The sequence below is a fragment of the Oryctolagus cuniculus genome, chromosome 6, assembly GCF_051225735.1.
Source record: "Oryctolagus cuniculus isolate XC-2025 breed Fujian yellow rabbit chromosome 6, ASM5122573v1, whole genome shotgun sequence".
NCBI lineage: Eukaryota > Metazoa > Chordata > Mammalia > Lagomorpha > Leporidae > Oryctolagus > Oryctolagus cuniculus.
Genome location: NC_142872.1, coordinates 147621891 through 147637934, shown reverse-complemented (window position 1 = coordinate 147637934; position 16044 = coordinate 147621891). Strand labels below are relative to the sequence as shown.

The window sequence follows — 16044 nt, the reverse complement described above, 5'->3', positions numbered from 1 at the left end:
AAACATATGGATTTATATACATTTTAGTTAATATGAACCTACAAAACTCTAAAAATAAAATGAAATCCTGCCTTTTGTAACAAAATAAATGCAATTAGAAACCATTATGCTTAGTGAAATAAGCCAGTCCCAAAAAGGCAGATATCATGCATTTTTTTTTTTTCTGACAGGCAGAGTGGACAGTGAGAGAGAGAGACAGAGAGAAAGGTCTTCCTTTGCGGTTGGTTCACCCTCCAATGGCCGCAGCGCTGATCCGATGGCAGGAGCCAGGTACTTCTCCTGGTCTCCCATGGGGTGCAGGACCCAAGCACTTGGGGGCATCCTCCACTGCACTCCCTGGTCACAGCAGAGAGCTGGCCTGGAAGAGGGGCAACTGGGACAGAATCCGGCGCCCCGACCTGGACTAGAACCCGGTGTGCCGGTGCCGCAAGGCGGAGGATTAGCCTAGTGAGCCGCGGCGCTGGCATGCATTTTTTCTGATCTGGGGTAACTAATAGAGTACCTAAAATGTTGGAGTGAAATTGACATCTTGAGATTCTGTGAATGTTTGCAGCCCTTGTCTCTACTGTTGAGGAACAGCGTTTCTTTTTCCATTATACTATTTTTTGAAGTCTTTACTTAGTGTAGGGTTAACCTTATGAATATTAAATAAACTGAAAGTAGATCTTTGTAAAAATTAAGAGTGGCAATAGAAGAGGGAGGAGGAAGAAGGATTGAAGCATTGGCAGGAGGGAAGTTAGGATGAGAAGTATTACTACATCCCTAAATCTGTATACATGAAATGCATAAAACTTGTATAACTTAAATAAAATTTAAATAGTCTTACATACATTACATTCAACTGTAATTTCTCCTTTTCTAATATGAAAGGAGAAGGAATAATGAGTAGCCAAGTACTTGCCAACAAACTGCCAAGGTTTCCCTCCAAGAAATTGATTTTCCCTTACCATGAAATTCAAGGCCCATGCTCCACACTGATGCAATGAGGAGCTATAAAATTGATATGTTTTCTGTTGTCTCTACAAATATTTATTTTTACTTTATTGTAAGTTTGTAGCAGGTATCATTGCCAGACATGACAAAAATAAGCAATTTTCATATGGTGTGTTAGAAAGCATAAAACTTCTCATAATGGGTTAATACTAAGGTCATTTACCAAAGGGAAATAAACAGGATACTTATTTAATGTTTATATATCAGGAAAAAAAAATAAAGTGGCAGTATCAAAGAATTTAAAAAGTTTCTCTGTATGGTCAAAAAGTTTATACACATTATGTGTAAGAAGGATAATGATTAAATTTCAAAAGGAAAAATGTTAAGAACAAGCAAAACTAAATGTTTATCTGGGATATACACATGTGCACACACCAATATAGATGCACACATACAGAAATGTGTGGGTATACTTAACATACGAATATATTTAGATGGGATATTGATTTTTACAGAGTCAAATATTCTTTATCCTGGGTCCTCTTTGACTATGCCACAAAAGTCACTAAAAGTGAAACTGCAAGGAAAAAGGTCAGGATCTCAGCCTCACTTTCTTGAGTTCAATGCAGCTCACATGCTTGTTTTCAATGGTTTGGTAAAAACGCTTGGTCCTTTCAGGTACCAAAGCCAAAGACAGTTCATTTTCTGCCTCTTAACACCTCTGTACTGTTCAGGAATAGCTGGGCAGTGCAAAGGAAGTGTCTACTTTGGGATTCTCTTCAAAATGATCACTTTTGAGAAGGTTGTGACTTGTAAAAGTCTAGAATTTAAAGTCTTTGGAGGAGTGGCCTTTGAAACATCTCAAGTTGTTGACAGCTATAAATTCTCTGGGGCCTTTTGGCCACAACATCTCCTGAGCTTGCTTTTGGCCACATCTCACTAGTACCTCTCACCTTATCACCCCATCAAAAGTTTGGCCTTTTGGTTGGCATTGTGACAATTTCAAATACCCTTAAAGAAACAAGGCCAATATTTCAACACACTAAAGCTAAATGAATGTATTCAGGTAAGCGATGACTCCTCCTCAACTTCAAGGGAATCATTCCAGTAGTAGTGTTTTTCCTCTTTATTTGTCTGAACAGTGGCACTTTGAACTGAGTATTTGTGTTGCTCCAAAACTCACACGTCAAAGCTCAAATCTCCAATGTGTTGCTGTTTGGAGATTGGGCCTCTGGGTGGTGATTAGGTCATGAGGGTTGAGCCCTCTTGAGATGGGATCAGTGCACTTACAAAGAAGAGACATGGGAGAGAGTCTCCCCCTGGCTGTCTCCCATCCAAGGAAACAAGAATGTAGTGATCTGCAACCCAAGAGGAAAGCTCTCACCAAACTGGCCAGCACTTTGGTCTTGGATTTCCCAGCCTGCAGAACTGCAAGAAATAAATGCTGGCTTTTTAAGCCACTCAGACAATGGTATTTCATTACAGCTTCTTGAACTGACTAATCACAAGTTGTGATTAAACAGCCAAGCACTCTCAACATATCAAAATACTTGGATATAAAACTTATGTTGTAGATGCCCTTTGTCAATGACACAGTCTTAATGAAATCTCTTTTGCTACTATCTATCTTTGTTACCTCTTAGACATGACTCAGTCCTTATCAATATTTGTGGCAAAGTGTTCTATAATTCTCCCTGTTATCTCTCTCGGTCAGCGGAGTTTCCTATTGATTAGAGAAATGACATTTGGTGGGGATGTCACACATTATTAGAAAATGTAGGAATCTTCATTTGGTGTAATGTAGGTCAGGGCAAAAAAGGGGCAGACTCTCTTTGTCTTAATAAGGTCATGGTTATTCATTAATGAGATTAGTAACAAAGTTTTCACAGTACAATGCTTATGAATTTTTCCTGTCCCTGGATTACTGGGGAGGATGTATGCTGTTTTAGAAGGAGGTGGCAAGATGGGTTTTATTTTGGGTTCTCTGTAAAATGCCAGATGTAGCCACAAGTTCACGTTCCCCTCCTTTTACCCTTCTCTATAAGGAAGCAGGATTCAGAAACCGCTGAGAACAGTCTCTCTCTGGCACTTTTGGAACAACTATTATTAGACTGTGAAGGGAGTCAGAGAAGCCATTGACATATAAGCCTGTGGCTTTTGCAAGCCGCACACAAAAAATGAATTAACATGGACTGAGATGTTATTCTTTGCATCAAAAGAGGCACAATTAGTGTTTTTCTCTACTGCTGGTTAAGATACACACATCCCATATTGCAGTCCCTGGGTTCAGTTTCTGGCCCCAGCTTCTAACTACAGTTTTCAAAGTCCTAGGAGACAGTAGGTGATGGCTCAGATAGTTGGGTCTCTGCCACTTACATCAGAGGCACGGATTGAATTCCTGGCTTCCAGCTTTGTCCCCATCTCCCAACCTGTTGCAGGCATTTGGGGAGTGAATGGGAGCACTCTGTCTCCCCCAACCCCTTTCTCATTCCCTTGCTCTCTTTCTGCTTTTTGAGTTCAAAAAATCTGTGGAGAATATGGAATCAAAAGATGTTTATGGGGCTGGTGCAATGGCACAGTAAATTAATCCTCTGCCTGTGGTGCCAGCATACCATATGGGTGCTAGTTCTAGTCCCAGCTACTCCACTTCCAATCCAGCTCTCTGCCATGGCCTGGAAAAGCAGCGGAAGATGGCCCAATTCCTTGGGCCCCTGCACCCTTATGCAGAACCTGAAAGAAGCACCTGGCTCCTGGCTTTGGGCCAGCTCAGCTCCGGCCACTGTGGCCATTTGGAAAGTGAACCAGCAGATGGAAGACCTTTCTTTGTCTCTCCTTCTCACTGTCTCTAACTTTAGCTCTCAAATAAATAAATACAGGCCGGTGCTGCGTCTCACTAGGCTAATCCTCTGCCTGTGGCGCTGGTACCCTGGGTTTTAGTCCTGGTTGTGGCGCTGGGTTCTGTACCAGTTGCTCCTCTTCCAGTCCAGCTCTCTGCTGTGGCCCGGGAAGGCAGTGGAGGATGGCCCAAGTCCTTGGACCCTGCACCCGCATTGGAGACCAGGAGGAAGCACCTGGCTCATGGCTTCAGATCAGCATAGCGTGCCAGCCGTAGTGGCCATTTGGGGGGTGAACCAACAGAAGGAAGACCTTTCTCTCTGTCTCTCTCTCTCACTGTCTAACTCTGCCTGTCAAAAAATTTTTTTTCACAAATTTTAAAAAGGTCATTTCTGTCTTATGAAGTTTTGGACTATTTCAATATTTGATTTTCATTTATCAGTACTCGTTTGTTTCTCGTCTCCTGAACAATAATGAAATCCATTCAGGGAAGTGGTCTATCTCACATTTCTTAAAATCTGTTGTAGAGGGTGGGCATCTGGCCTAGTGGTCAAGGTGCCTGCATCTTATCTCAGAGTGCCTGGTTTGCTACCTGGCTCTACTCCTGACTCCAGCTTCCTGGAGGCAGCAGTTATGGCTGAAGAAATTGTGTTTCTGCCACTCACAGGGGAGACCTGGATTGAGTTACTAGCTCCTGGCCTTGGCCTGACAGTCCCAGCTGTTGTGGACACTTGTGTGAACTGAACCAGTGCATGGAAGGTCTGTCTCTTTTCTTCTCAAATATATACATTAAAAAAAAAAAAACTTTGCAGTACCAGCTGAAAATGGTGTCTTGCACTAGAGAAGTAGTGTGATAGAGTAGGGTTGATGTCGAGTAGATTCTAACTCTCAGTCTATTAATCCAGTCACAGACTGTGAGGGTACTTCAAAAAGCCCATGGAAAAATGGAATTAAGAGATATGTTTATATTTGGTTTATATTTGTGCAAAATTTTCCACCAACTTTTTGATGAAGCCTCATATATGATTTCTAGTAATTTATTTAGCCAATCCAAAATATAAAGGCATTCTGGGGTATGCAGGAGAGAGGAGTCAGCTGATTGGCTGCCAGTGAGGAACTGGTTCAGAGCAAAACAGCTGATCCCATTTACATGGGGTTGAGATTTTCCCATTCTTGGCCTTGTTTGCAGAAACTTTTCTTTAGAGACGTTCAGCTTTCAATACATTTAAGAAAATGCATTGAGAAGATCAAGGGCAGGATCACATTTAAGCTGAGTGCAAAACCCAAAGCTCACTTAGATATCCCCAGCTTATTCTACTACTGGACAGACTTATGTTCTTGGGCAAAGGCAACTGTTTTTCCTGGCTCTCCCCTTCAAATATGCAGACAAATCCTCGATGGCAGTAACAGAGAAGAGTTTGTAGCAAACTCTGTTAAAGGGAAGTCAGTAATATGAGTCCTGTTTACTGGTGCCAAACAGCACAGCCAGCTCAATAGTAGAAAATAATTCAGCACCTCAAGGTTGCTATTGTTCACCAGCAACGGTGTATCCTTTTCTGAATTGAAATGGTTTGTTGCACCTGATTAAGATACGCTTTATCCAGTGTAACTTTCAACAAATAATGAACAGAAGATTTCCTGTGTGTTTTAAGACCTGCTTGTGCAGAGTCAGCATTATAGCTCCCACTACTCAAGAGGAGAGATTCTATTAAGTATACAGAAAGGGATTCTGGAAAACAGGCAGACTTTGAAAATGAAAAAAAAAAAATAGAAGAGAGGGATGTAGGGAAATTTTCTACTTGAACTTGTGTAAGTAACTGATTATTGATGGTCCTTCTGTGAAAAACTTTGGTTCCTGTCTTCTGGGGAGACTCTGCCTCTTCTGGTCTTGGTGTTGAAAGTCTTCTCCTTTGCCACCATCATTTTAGCTGTCACTGCCCATTAGAACTGTGAGCTCTGCAATTATAGGTTAAATACTTTATGGTAGTTTAAGATTGGATTTGTTTCTTTGAGTAACTATTATGTTGTCATGGCAAAAGTCTTGTGTAATAGGAGAACCATAATTTCCACTTCACAAAGAAATAATGATTCTTCAAGCTGACCCAAAGAGCCCAGCAATTTGAATGCTCAGTTCTATATTCATGTGTGGACTATACTTGATTTGTATGTGGCTGAGGAAGAATCAATAAGAGGTCACTGATAAGTTTCCTATAAGACATTACCTTCTATCCCAGCATTTGTGATAGGAACATTTGTTCATTATTTCTTATCATTTATTCCTTTAACAATATGGTTATTTTTTTAAGAAGCTCAGAATTTTCTCCAGGATTCACAGAAAAACACATTCCTCATGCCATGATCTTGAAATTCCTTACTAAATCTGAATCTTTGGAATTTTCATAGCTTAAGCAAGTGTTGTAAAATAAATTTAGGAAGCTCTTTGGTAATCAACCTGCTTGGCTTTCAGGAGGAATGCAAAATTAGTGGCTATGGTGAAAAATGACCTTATATGAAATTTATGAATATTTTTACAAGTACTAGCTACAGATATGAAATAAAATAAGAAAACATTCTGTTATATGGCACAAGATAATATTGTTCAAATGAATTTTTTGCCTCTCCAGGTTTGGAGCACACAGACTGCAAAAAGGCCTATCTTTTTTTTTTAAATTTATTTGACAGGTAAAGTTATAGACAGTGAGAGAGAGAGACAGAGAGAAAGGTCTTCCTTTCATTGGTTCACTCCCCAAATGGCCACCACGGGCGGCACTGCACTGAAGCTAGGAGCCAGGTGCTTCTTTCTGGTCTCCCAAGTGGGTGCAGAAGCCCAAACACTTGGGCCTTCCTGCATTGCCCTCCTGGGCCACAGCAGAGAGCTGGACTGGAAGAGGAGCAACTGGGACTAGAACCTGGTGCCCATGTGGGATGCCAGCGCCACAGCAGAGGATTAGCCTATTGAACTGCGGCACCAGCCAAGACCTATCTTTTTGAGTAATAATAATTTATTTCTTCATGACAGATTGTGAAAGCTGGTTCCACTACCCCTGTCTGGAATCACTAGGGCAGTTGCAGTCACAGAGCATCCCTCTCGGCTGAACTGGGAGTTCCAACATATCAGGTGACTGGTGCTGTCTGTGCACAGGAAACCCCAGTCCTCCTTGTAAGTGCAGCATGAGGACCCCATAGGTCAGCTGCTGTCCTTCTTCCCATTTCCTTTCCTTCTAATGTTTCATAGTCCCCTGCTCCTCCAGGCGTTTGGAATATTTTTAAGTTCTTTAGCCCATGTCTCATTTGAGGTATTATAATCACCTCATTCCTTATACCTTTCCTCTCATGGTGTGTTAGATTCCTTCTGTTTTCTTACCCACATTTTGACACTGAGGTTTGTAGCTTGTATCACATTTGTGACCAGTTTGTGTTTCTGGGTTGTGTCTATTCATACATTGGAGTACAATTCTCCATCACTAAATGATTCATTCACATAGTCCTGAATCATGTACAGTGGCTCTTTGCAAAGAACTCTTTTATTTCTGTACCCTTTCAAGAATGCCCTTATATTTTCTGTCTTTTTAAATAACAAACACATCTCCCTATTTTATTTTTAAATGTATATGTCAGGGTGTCCACTAAAATATCTGACTCTCATAATAGAGAAATATGATCTAATAGTCCATGCCATGAAATCTGCAGTTAGATCCAAGTGGACAGAGCCTCTTTAACGCTCCTGTCAATCAGCTACTGGTCTCTTTTTGCTGTTGACCACTTACACACCGGAAGCTATTGTCAGCAGTGCCTGTTTGTACACTAGTCAGCTTCTGAGAGCCTACAAAAGATGTCCAACACTAAGTGTGATCAACATACTAACACAGACGAGATGTAACCAGCAAAAATATTCTGAAGCTGTAGTATGTCTATCATCATGCAGGCCTCATTCCTAGTTATTTTAGCTTAGGAAAAGTTTTTTTTTTCTTTTAAATAATGTACCTGAATAGCTAATATCTATAATCATGAAATAATAAAACAAAATTATTAAATGATAAACAGAAGTCCTCTTATTTTAAGTAATAGTGCCTCTAATCACTATTATATATGATAAATAAATGAGAATTGCCTCTTTGAATTAATTATATAAATCTGTAGTTTAGGCCCACGCTAGGGCTCAATAGGCCAATCCTCCGCCTGCGGCGCTGGCACACCGGGTTCTAGTCCCGGTTGGGGCACTGGATTCTGTCCCGGTTGCTTCTCTTCCAGTCTAGCTCTCTGCGGTGGCCCCGGGAAGGCAGTGGAGGATGGCCCAAGTGCTTGGGCCCTGCACCTGCATGGGAGACCAGGAGAAACACCTGGCTCCTGGCTTCGGATCAGCGTGGTGCGCCGGCTGCAGCGCACCAGCCGCAGTGGCCATAGGAGGGTGAACCAATGGTAAAGGAAGACCTTTCTCCCCGCCTCTCTCTCTTTCACTGTCCACTCTGCCTGTCAAAAAAAAAAAAAAGAAAGAAAGAAAGAAAAAATCTGTAGTTTAGTAGTTTATATGGTCATCTTACCTTGAAGATTTTGCTTAATTTTTTTTTAATTTATTTGATAAGCTCTGTCCATTATCTCTTGAGTAAAATTCATTTCTCAGTTCCCAATGAAAATTCTGTTTGTTCTAATTTATGATGAAAATGTCATGGGGAATTAAATTTATTATCTTTCCTCCAAGGTCAGAATAGGCTGAGGGATAATAAAAGAAAGAAAATAAGAAACTTGACTTCATGCTAGTTTATGGTTTGGAAATAATGAAACTTTTTCATCTATCTGGGGAACTTACCAAGTACTTTCTGTCATTTATGTTTATTATTTCCAAGTGAATTTCTCAAGAAGGGCATAGGGATCTAATAACAATTTTTACATTTTCTAAGACAGAACAGAGTCATAGAAAATGAACGGAAGAAGACAGGAAGTGTAGAGAAGAAATAAAGGAGACAACACTTAAGTGAGACAAGTATGAACTTATGGATTTTGCTAAGTGGTGATTGAAGTAGGGCATTCCCCAGGGGAGGCTCATGGAGTGATGGCCTCTCAAAGGTCACTTAGTTTCTACATCAAGAACAATACAAGGCCTTGGTTTCCTCAGGGTTAATTGAACCCTTTCCGCAGCAGACCACACTGCCTCCTTGGAATTTATAGGACACTTTCATCCTAAGCACTGGCACACTGCTGAAGCCCAGGGTTGCCTCCAGGTCCTTGAATTCAGTGGGTGGCCAGTATTGTTTTACAGAAAGAGATACAGAAGCTCCAAAGGGGTTAAGTGACTTGCAAAATGTCAAACAATACCTCATCAGGATGATCTGAAATCAAGGTTAATCTCTTTCACCAGAAAGTCTTCAGCAAAGGGGACTTTATTTATTTTTCTGAAGAAAAAATAGTTTTCAGGGTACATGGATATAAAACAGCTAGTTTGTACATTTACCGGGGCTTACAAAACAGAGCAATGATGACTTTGCAAATAAGTTCTCTAATTTAAAACGTGTGGTAGTTTTACATTTGAAAGGGCTATTACTAATAATTTTTCTTAAGTTTTTAGAAGTTCATGAGGAATGAATGCTAACTAGGAGAAATTTACGTATCACGATCATTATTTTTGTGACATCTGCTCTGGCCTACTGATTCAGAGTTAAGGAGAAGACACAATACTTATCCTACAAGCAAACTGGAAATCTCTTAGCTTTGAGTTGTAGTATTTCCAGATGGTTGAAATCGAAAGCAGACTTCCTCTCCTTGCCTGTTCTGCCAAAGTTTTATGCAGCAGTAAATAAACTCCTATTTGCTTGTGCCGCATTTTATTGCAGAATACACAAGGATTGAGGCAACCAATTTCCCAGGGAATGATTCTCTTCTTGGGGGATTTTGAAGGTTGGGCATTCTGTCTGTCTTAAAACATGAATACATAGCTCACAATTTTAACTTCAGTAATACCGTAGAATTTTGCTGGTTCTTTGGTTTCATTGGATTTTCTAAAATTTGCAGAAAATCCTCTCAAATTCTATTTCTACAGATTGTGTTATAAAAGCACAGTAATGTTTCTTCCTTATACTCTTTAAATGCTAAAATTGCATCCATGTAAGTAAAAGCTTAGCACATTATTTTAATTGCATATAGAACAACTAATCTGTTAAGAAATTTATCTTGAAATCTAAATTAAGCTTTAAAAAGTGCTGATTTTTCTTTTCATGTGAATGTGAAGATGAAGATAATAAATTTGACAAATGGATTGATTACTTATATTATAAATATCTAGTTAAAATTCATTCTTAATCTATGATTTCTATCCTATTAATTGGTAGAAACAATACTTTATCCATAAACATTGCTAGATAATATTTTGGGGCCTTTCTTAATATATTGAACAAAGAGCGTATATCCTACTTATTCAAAGAAGTTGAAAAGAACATGCTTGCAAACCAATCATAATGTATATGAAAACTGGTTCTAGAATATGACAAAATAGAATGAAATTGTTTCATGCTATCTATATTTATTTATTTTTAATTTGTATATATCTCATAAATACATTATGTACACAATAATTCTTCCCACCGTACCTGCACTCCCACCTATTCTCCCCCCCCATTTTATCCGAGAAAGGAAAATAAAAAAAGAGAAAGAAAAAAATAATAAATGAAGTAAACCAAAAAACTAAGAGATGTGTTCCTCAACAGTCTATACAAGGTACAAGGGCTGACTTATGCTATTGCTTCTCAAAGGTGATTTCGTTTTTTTCCCTTCCTGTCCTTCTTTCCTTTTAGGAACTTGTCTTTAAAGAAGAACCCAAGGATGACAAATTTTTTTTTTTTTTGACAGGCAGAGTGGACAGTGAGAGAGAGACAGAGAGAAAGGTCTTCCTTTTGCCGTTGGTTCACCCTCCAATGGCTGCCGCAGCCGGCGCACTGCAGCCAGGGCACCGCGCTGATCCGATGGCAGGAGCCAGGTACTTATCCTGGTCTCCCATGGGGTGCAGGGCCCAAGCACTTGGGCCATCCTCTACTGCACTCCCTGGCCACAGCAGAGAGCTGGCCTGGAAGAGGGGCATCCGGAACAGAATGTGGCGCCCCGACCGGGACTAGAACCGGGTGTGCCGGCGCCACAAAGTGGAGGATTAGCCTAGTGAGCCATGGCGCCAGCCAGGATGACACATCTTTTGTGAGCTCTTAGACATAACTATGAGACATAATAGTATCCTCCTTTTAATACACTAAAAGGTAATGATTCTTGAGAACAAGCTTTACTATTAAGTTTCATGGTACCACTTTTTGGGGACACAGGTCCGTCATGGGAAGTTAATGCACAGTGACTCTTATTGTTTATTTGACAAATAACACTCATGTATGACATCAGTAATCGCCAAAGGCTCTTTGCATGATCTGCTTCAGATATGGAAGCCTTTTGGATGCACTAGTTAGACAAGGCCATAAGGAAAGTGGAAGTTATCTCCACCCTTTAGAGAAAAGTAGATCCTTCTTTGGTGGCTTCTCTTTTCCACTGGAGTCTCACCCACAGGGGTCCTTTATGTAGGACTTATTTTGTCAGAATGTCTCAGCTTGCCAAGGCTGAAATATTCCCCCAGATTTTCCAGCCAGACTGAAGTGCCTTAGGGCTGATTCTGAGATTGGAGTACTACTTAAAGTGATTGTCATTCTATGAGTCCATATTTAGCACAAAATTAGAATGTAATATTATTTGCAGAATTATATCAATGTTTTTTGCTCTTTCTACCACTATGCATACCAAAGGTGAAAAATTGTTTCCCTAATCTTCAAGTGTTTGGGTCAAGAGTATCCCAAGAACCATGCATTTTTCCCTGACCTCTGCTCTGGAGGTGCCTGAACTGAGTTGAAGCCAGAACTCAGTATGTGCCTGAGAATGTGAGTGGGAAAGATGATTGATTTTGCTACCTAGAATATAGTGATAAATAATCTCCTTTTGCAGGCAAATGAGAAGGATGCAGAACAAAGACTATGGGAGAAATGGTAGAACACGCTGCCTTCCCTGGTGTGTTCCTAAAAACATGTCAATTGTAAACTAGATGCCTCTGCACCTCTGCATCATTATGTAAAAGACAGTATTTGATCGTTGTGTAAACTGCACTATACGGCTTGTTTTTAATCTTTTATTTTTTAAATAAGTATTTATTTATTCAAAAAACGCAGAGATAGAGGGAAAAGCAGAGAGAGAGAGAGAGAGAGAATTTTTCAACTGCTGATTCACTCCCCAGATGACAGTAATGGCTGGGGTCAGCCAGACCAGGCCAAAGCCAGGAGCCAGGAGATTCTGTGGCAGGTGCACAAGAACTTGAGCCATCAGTCATTGCTTTTTCCAGGCCATTATGGGGGAGCTGGATTGGAAGTGGAGCAGCCAGGACTTGAAAAAGCATCCATATGGGACACCAATGTCACAGGTGCTGGCTTGACCTGGTACACCACAATATCAGTCTATTTTAGTTTGCCTTGTATCTGGGAAGTCATCCCCAGGGGAAGTAATTCTTGAAAGGCAAATGTAAGCCAAGATAGAAGTGGTTCAAGTGAAAAGAAAAGAAGGAAATCTGAATAAAAACACAAAAGTGGGAAACACAGTGTGTGCACGTGAGATTAGTGAACACAGGAAATTTTAACTACCTTGGAATAAAACCCAAAGGTAGAGACAATGAGAAGTACTTGAAGAGTGTGGGGCCAGGTTAGCAGAGGACCTCTACTTAATTCTATGAGTGATGCCAACTGGACATGGAAGGCTTTTAAGAAAGATAATCAAATTATAATATTTGTTTTTGGACGTGTCTGATTGCTTCTGTGATCAGTTGGTTAAAGCACAATAATATTAGAGGCAGTTAGACTGGTCTGGAAGTTGTCACATTATTCTAGATAATAGTGACACTTAGATAATAGTGGCACTTAGTTTCAGAACATATGTCACACAGAGAATTATTCTCTTGTTCTGTCACATATGTGTTCAATGTTGTCTTGCTTGTGAAATAATAAGCAGCATTACGGTGATGATGTGACTCATTCACTATTTTATACCCTCAACATTCAGCAAATGCTGATAGTAATTTATTAATGAATAATTATTTATTAAAACAGGAGCAAATGACCTGAATGAAAGTCTTGCAGATAAATTTAGAGCAAGAAATAGATTCCAAACATATATTTGAAAGCTAGAATATCTAAAACTTTCCAACCAAAGCTAATAATGGCACTTCAAAACCTGGTAATTAAACTATATGAAGCTCCAGAAATAGGTGTAACCAGTGACAACCAGTGTAAATTCTGGACTGCTTTTAACTCAAATTCCAGTGTCTCAATTTCTTTATCACATGTGATTAAATCACAAGTGATTTAAACTATCTTCAGATTTAATGGGTTTCAGTTTGCTTGAGTGCAAAATGGAATAAACTACCACTTCATTATATGGTTTTGAAAATCACGGGTCAATGCTTATAAAGCACTTAGACCATAGCTAGGCAAAGAGCATTTGCTCACTGTAAAGTTCAGATTATATTCCCATAAAGACATTAGTCACCAGTGACTGTTTCATTGCAGGGAAGAGACTTTGATTTTATATCTCAACAATACCTCTTCACTTGATCTGCACTCTTCCCTTGAAAGGTTTCACGAGTCAGAAGCCCCAAATTAAGTGATGTGCTAAAGTTCACACAGATTGTCAGTGCCCAAACTCGACTCAGGGCAGGCTGTTTTGATCCACTAGTCACGCTTCCTATTGCATCTATCCAAGGGGGAACCTACTGCAGGCTGTATGGTTGTAAAGAGCTTAAATGTCAGTTTCAAACTGTCATTTACAAAAGCATAAGATTGGGAAATCTCAACACTCTCCAGACCTATTCAGTCAGTGGACACATGCTTTGAGAAAATTTTTCAACCATGGGATTTTTGTTATTGTCCTTAGTAGCTATCTCCTATGTAGCTGAAATAGTTTTGTGTTTACAAGAAATACAATGTATTTTTTTAACAAAAAGGTTAATTAAGTTTTGTTCATCATGAGGAATTCCTTTACTCAACTCTAGTTTAAGTAGATTTTCATTAGTTTGTATCTTTCGCAACTAAGACTTTTGGGCACATCATGTACAAACTTTTATTTCTCTCTTGTAAAGCATTAACAGAAACTGAAACAAAACAAATGGAAGGCAAACAAATGGACAGTAGGAATAATGGTTTTACAATTCAGCTATAGGCAAAATAAAAGGAGCTAAATAAAAATAGCCTTAACCCTTACTAATGCCATTGAAGATGTGTGTGGCAATGAATTGAGTTCTACGTGGACAGACCCTGGTAAGGAAATTTTTCTGAAATGTGCTGACCAGTGTGGAGTCAAAATTTTATGAAGCAATTTACCAACTCACTTCCTGCTATCAGATTCAAGCAAGGTCAGCCAAAACGTTTTCTGTCAAAAGTTACTTTGAATTGTAGAAAGAATAAAGAAAGTATTTTAAAAAGATCTCAAGATGAGAGTTAAAACTTCATTAAAAAAATTCCAAAGAGAATTGAATATATGGACAAAGAATGAAGCTCTAATCTTTTGTTACCTCTTGAGAGAGTCATCGTCTGTTGTGATCCATGGACAGGACTGATCTCTGTAGCTTTGTTTTTCTTCTGCTGGAGAGGAAAAGACTTTGAGGCTGAGCTCTCAGGACATTGCATAGCAGTTCGGAAGTGACCTCATGCTCACTTCCATATAAAAATTATGGGCACACTTTGTATCCCTTTGTCTCTGCTTGCTTGATTTTGTGCTTTTTATGCCTTTTTAATATTTTGTACCCAGTGATTCATTCTTTTATTTTACAAAAATAATAGTCAAGAATGAATTGGGGAAGAAAACTAAAATCGATCCATTGCTGCAAATAGTGTCTTCTGTTCTAGAAAGAATTATAAATTTATAACCATGTCTTTAAAACTGGGGAGGAGGGACACAGAATAGTTTATTCTCAGTAAGGGACAATAAATGAAAGTGAATTTTACTTTGTCTAGAATTCCTACTTTAAGATATGCAAAGTGTTATTGGCAAAATTATTATTGAATTTATCCTTTCTATTTTGATATATGTGAAAAATATGAGGGTTTTTGAAATCGCATTTATGTTTGGAAAATAGCTTGACCTTGAAGTCATATAATTTTTGTTTTTGACAGGCAGAGCTAGACAGTAACAGAGAGAGGGAAAGTTCATCCTTCCGTTGGTTTACCCCCCAAATGACCACTTCGGCTGGCGCGCTGCAGCCAGAGCGCCGCGCCGATCCAAAGCCAGGAGCCAGGTGCTTCTCCTGGTCTCCCATGCAGGTGCAGGGCCCAAGCACTTGGGCCATCCTCCACTGCCTTTCTGGGGGCCACAGCAGAGAGCTGGACTAGAAGAGGAGCAACCGGGACAGAATCCGGTGCCCCAACCAGGACTAGAACCCAGAGTGCCAGCGCCGCAGATGGAGGATTAGCCTAGTGAGCCGCGGCGCTGGCATTTGAAGTCATATAATTTTGACAATTTTTTTTGGCATCAAAGCTTTTGGGGAACATAGCCCCTCAGTGACATGGAATAGGCATTTTTGATTGTAAACCTGTACCTCTTATGGAAAGAGGTCCCCTATATTAGGTACTTCTAATAGTACATATGCAACATTTTTTTTTATTTTTCTGAATTTATTTATCTATTTTTTTTTCTTTTGGACAGGCAGAGCTAGACAGTGAGAGAGAGAGACAGAGAGAAAGGTCTTCCTTCCGTTGGTTCACCCCCCCCAAGTGGCTATTACTGCCGGCGCACCACGCCAATCCGAAGCCAGGAGCCAGGAGCCAGTTGCTTCCTCCTGGTCTGCCATGCAGGTGCAGGGCCCAAGCACTTGGGCCATCCTCCACTGCCTTCCGGGGCCACAGCAGAGAGTTAGACTGGAAGAGGAGCACCCGGGACAGAATCTGGTGCCCCAACCCGGACTAGGACACAGGGTGCCAGCTGCTGCAGGCAGAGAATTAACTTATGAGCTGTGGCACTGGCCTGAATTCATTTATCTTAAAAAGTATAATGATGTTCACATTAAATTTCTATCATTTTTCCCCCTGTGGTCTAAATTCCTTTGAACATTTCTATCATGCTTCTTGTTAGGAGCTGTGAGGGAACTAGGCTTGGTGTTAGGTGATTTATTTTATCTATTTATTTTTAACAATTTATTTATTTAAAATTCAGAGTTACACACAGAGAGAAAGAGAAACAGAGAGAGAGGGAGATAGAGAGAGAGAGAGAGAGAGAGAG

The 16044-nt window shown here is 40.0% G+C and overlaps 1 long non-coding RNA gene across 1 annotated transcript in view; it reads right to left on the bottom strand.

Annotated features, from left to right (window-relative positions):
- LOC127490613 (uncharacterized) overlaps nucleotides 1-14446 on the bottom strand; it is a 46308-nt gene extending 31862 nt beyond the window's left edge. The window contains exon 1 of the long non-coding RNA XR_016234954.1: nucleotides 14342-14446. This is a non-coding gene — a long non-coding RNA (uncharacterized LOC127490613). The remainder of the gene's footprint in view (nucleotides 1-14341) is intronic.
- Between the last annotated feature and the right edge of the window lie 1598 nt (nucleotides 14447-16044).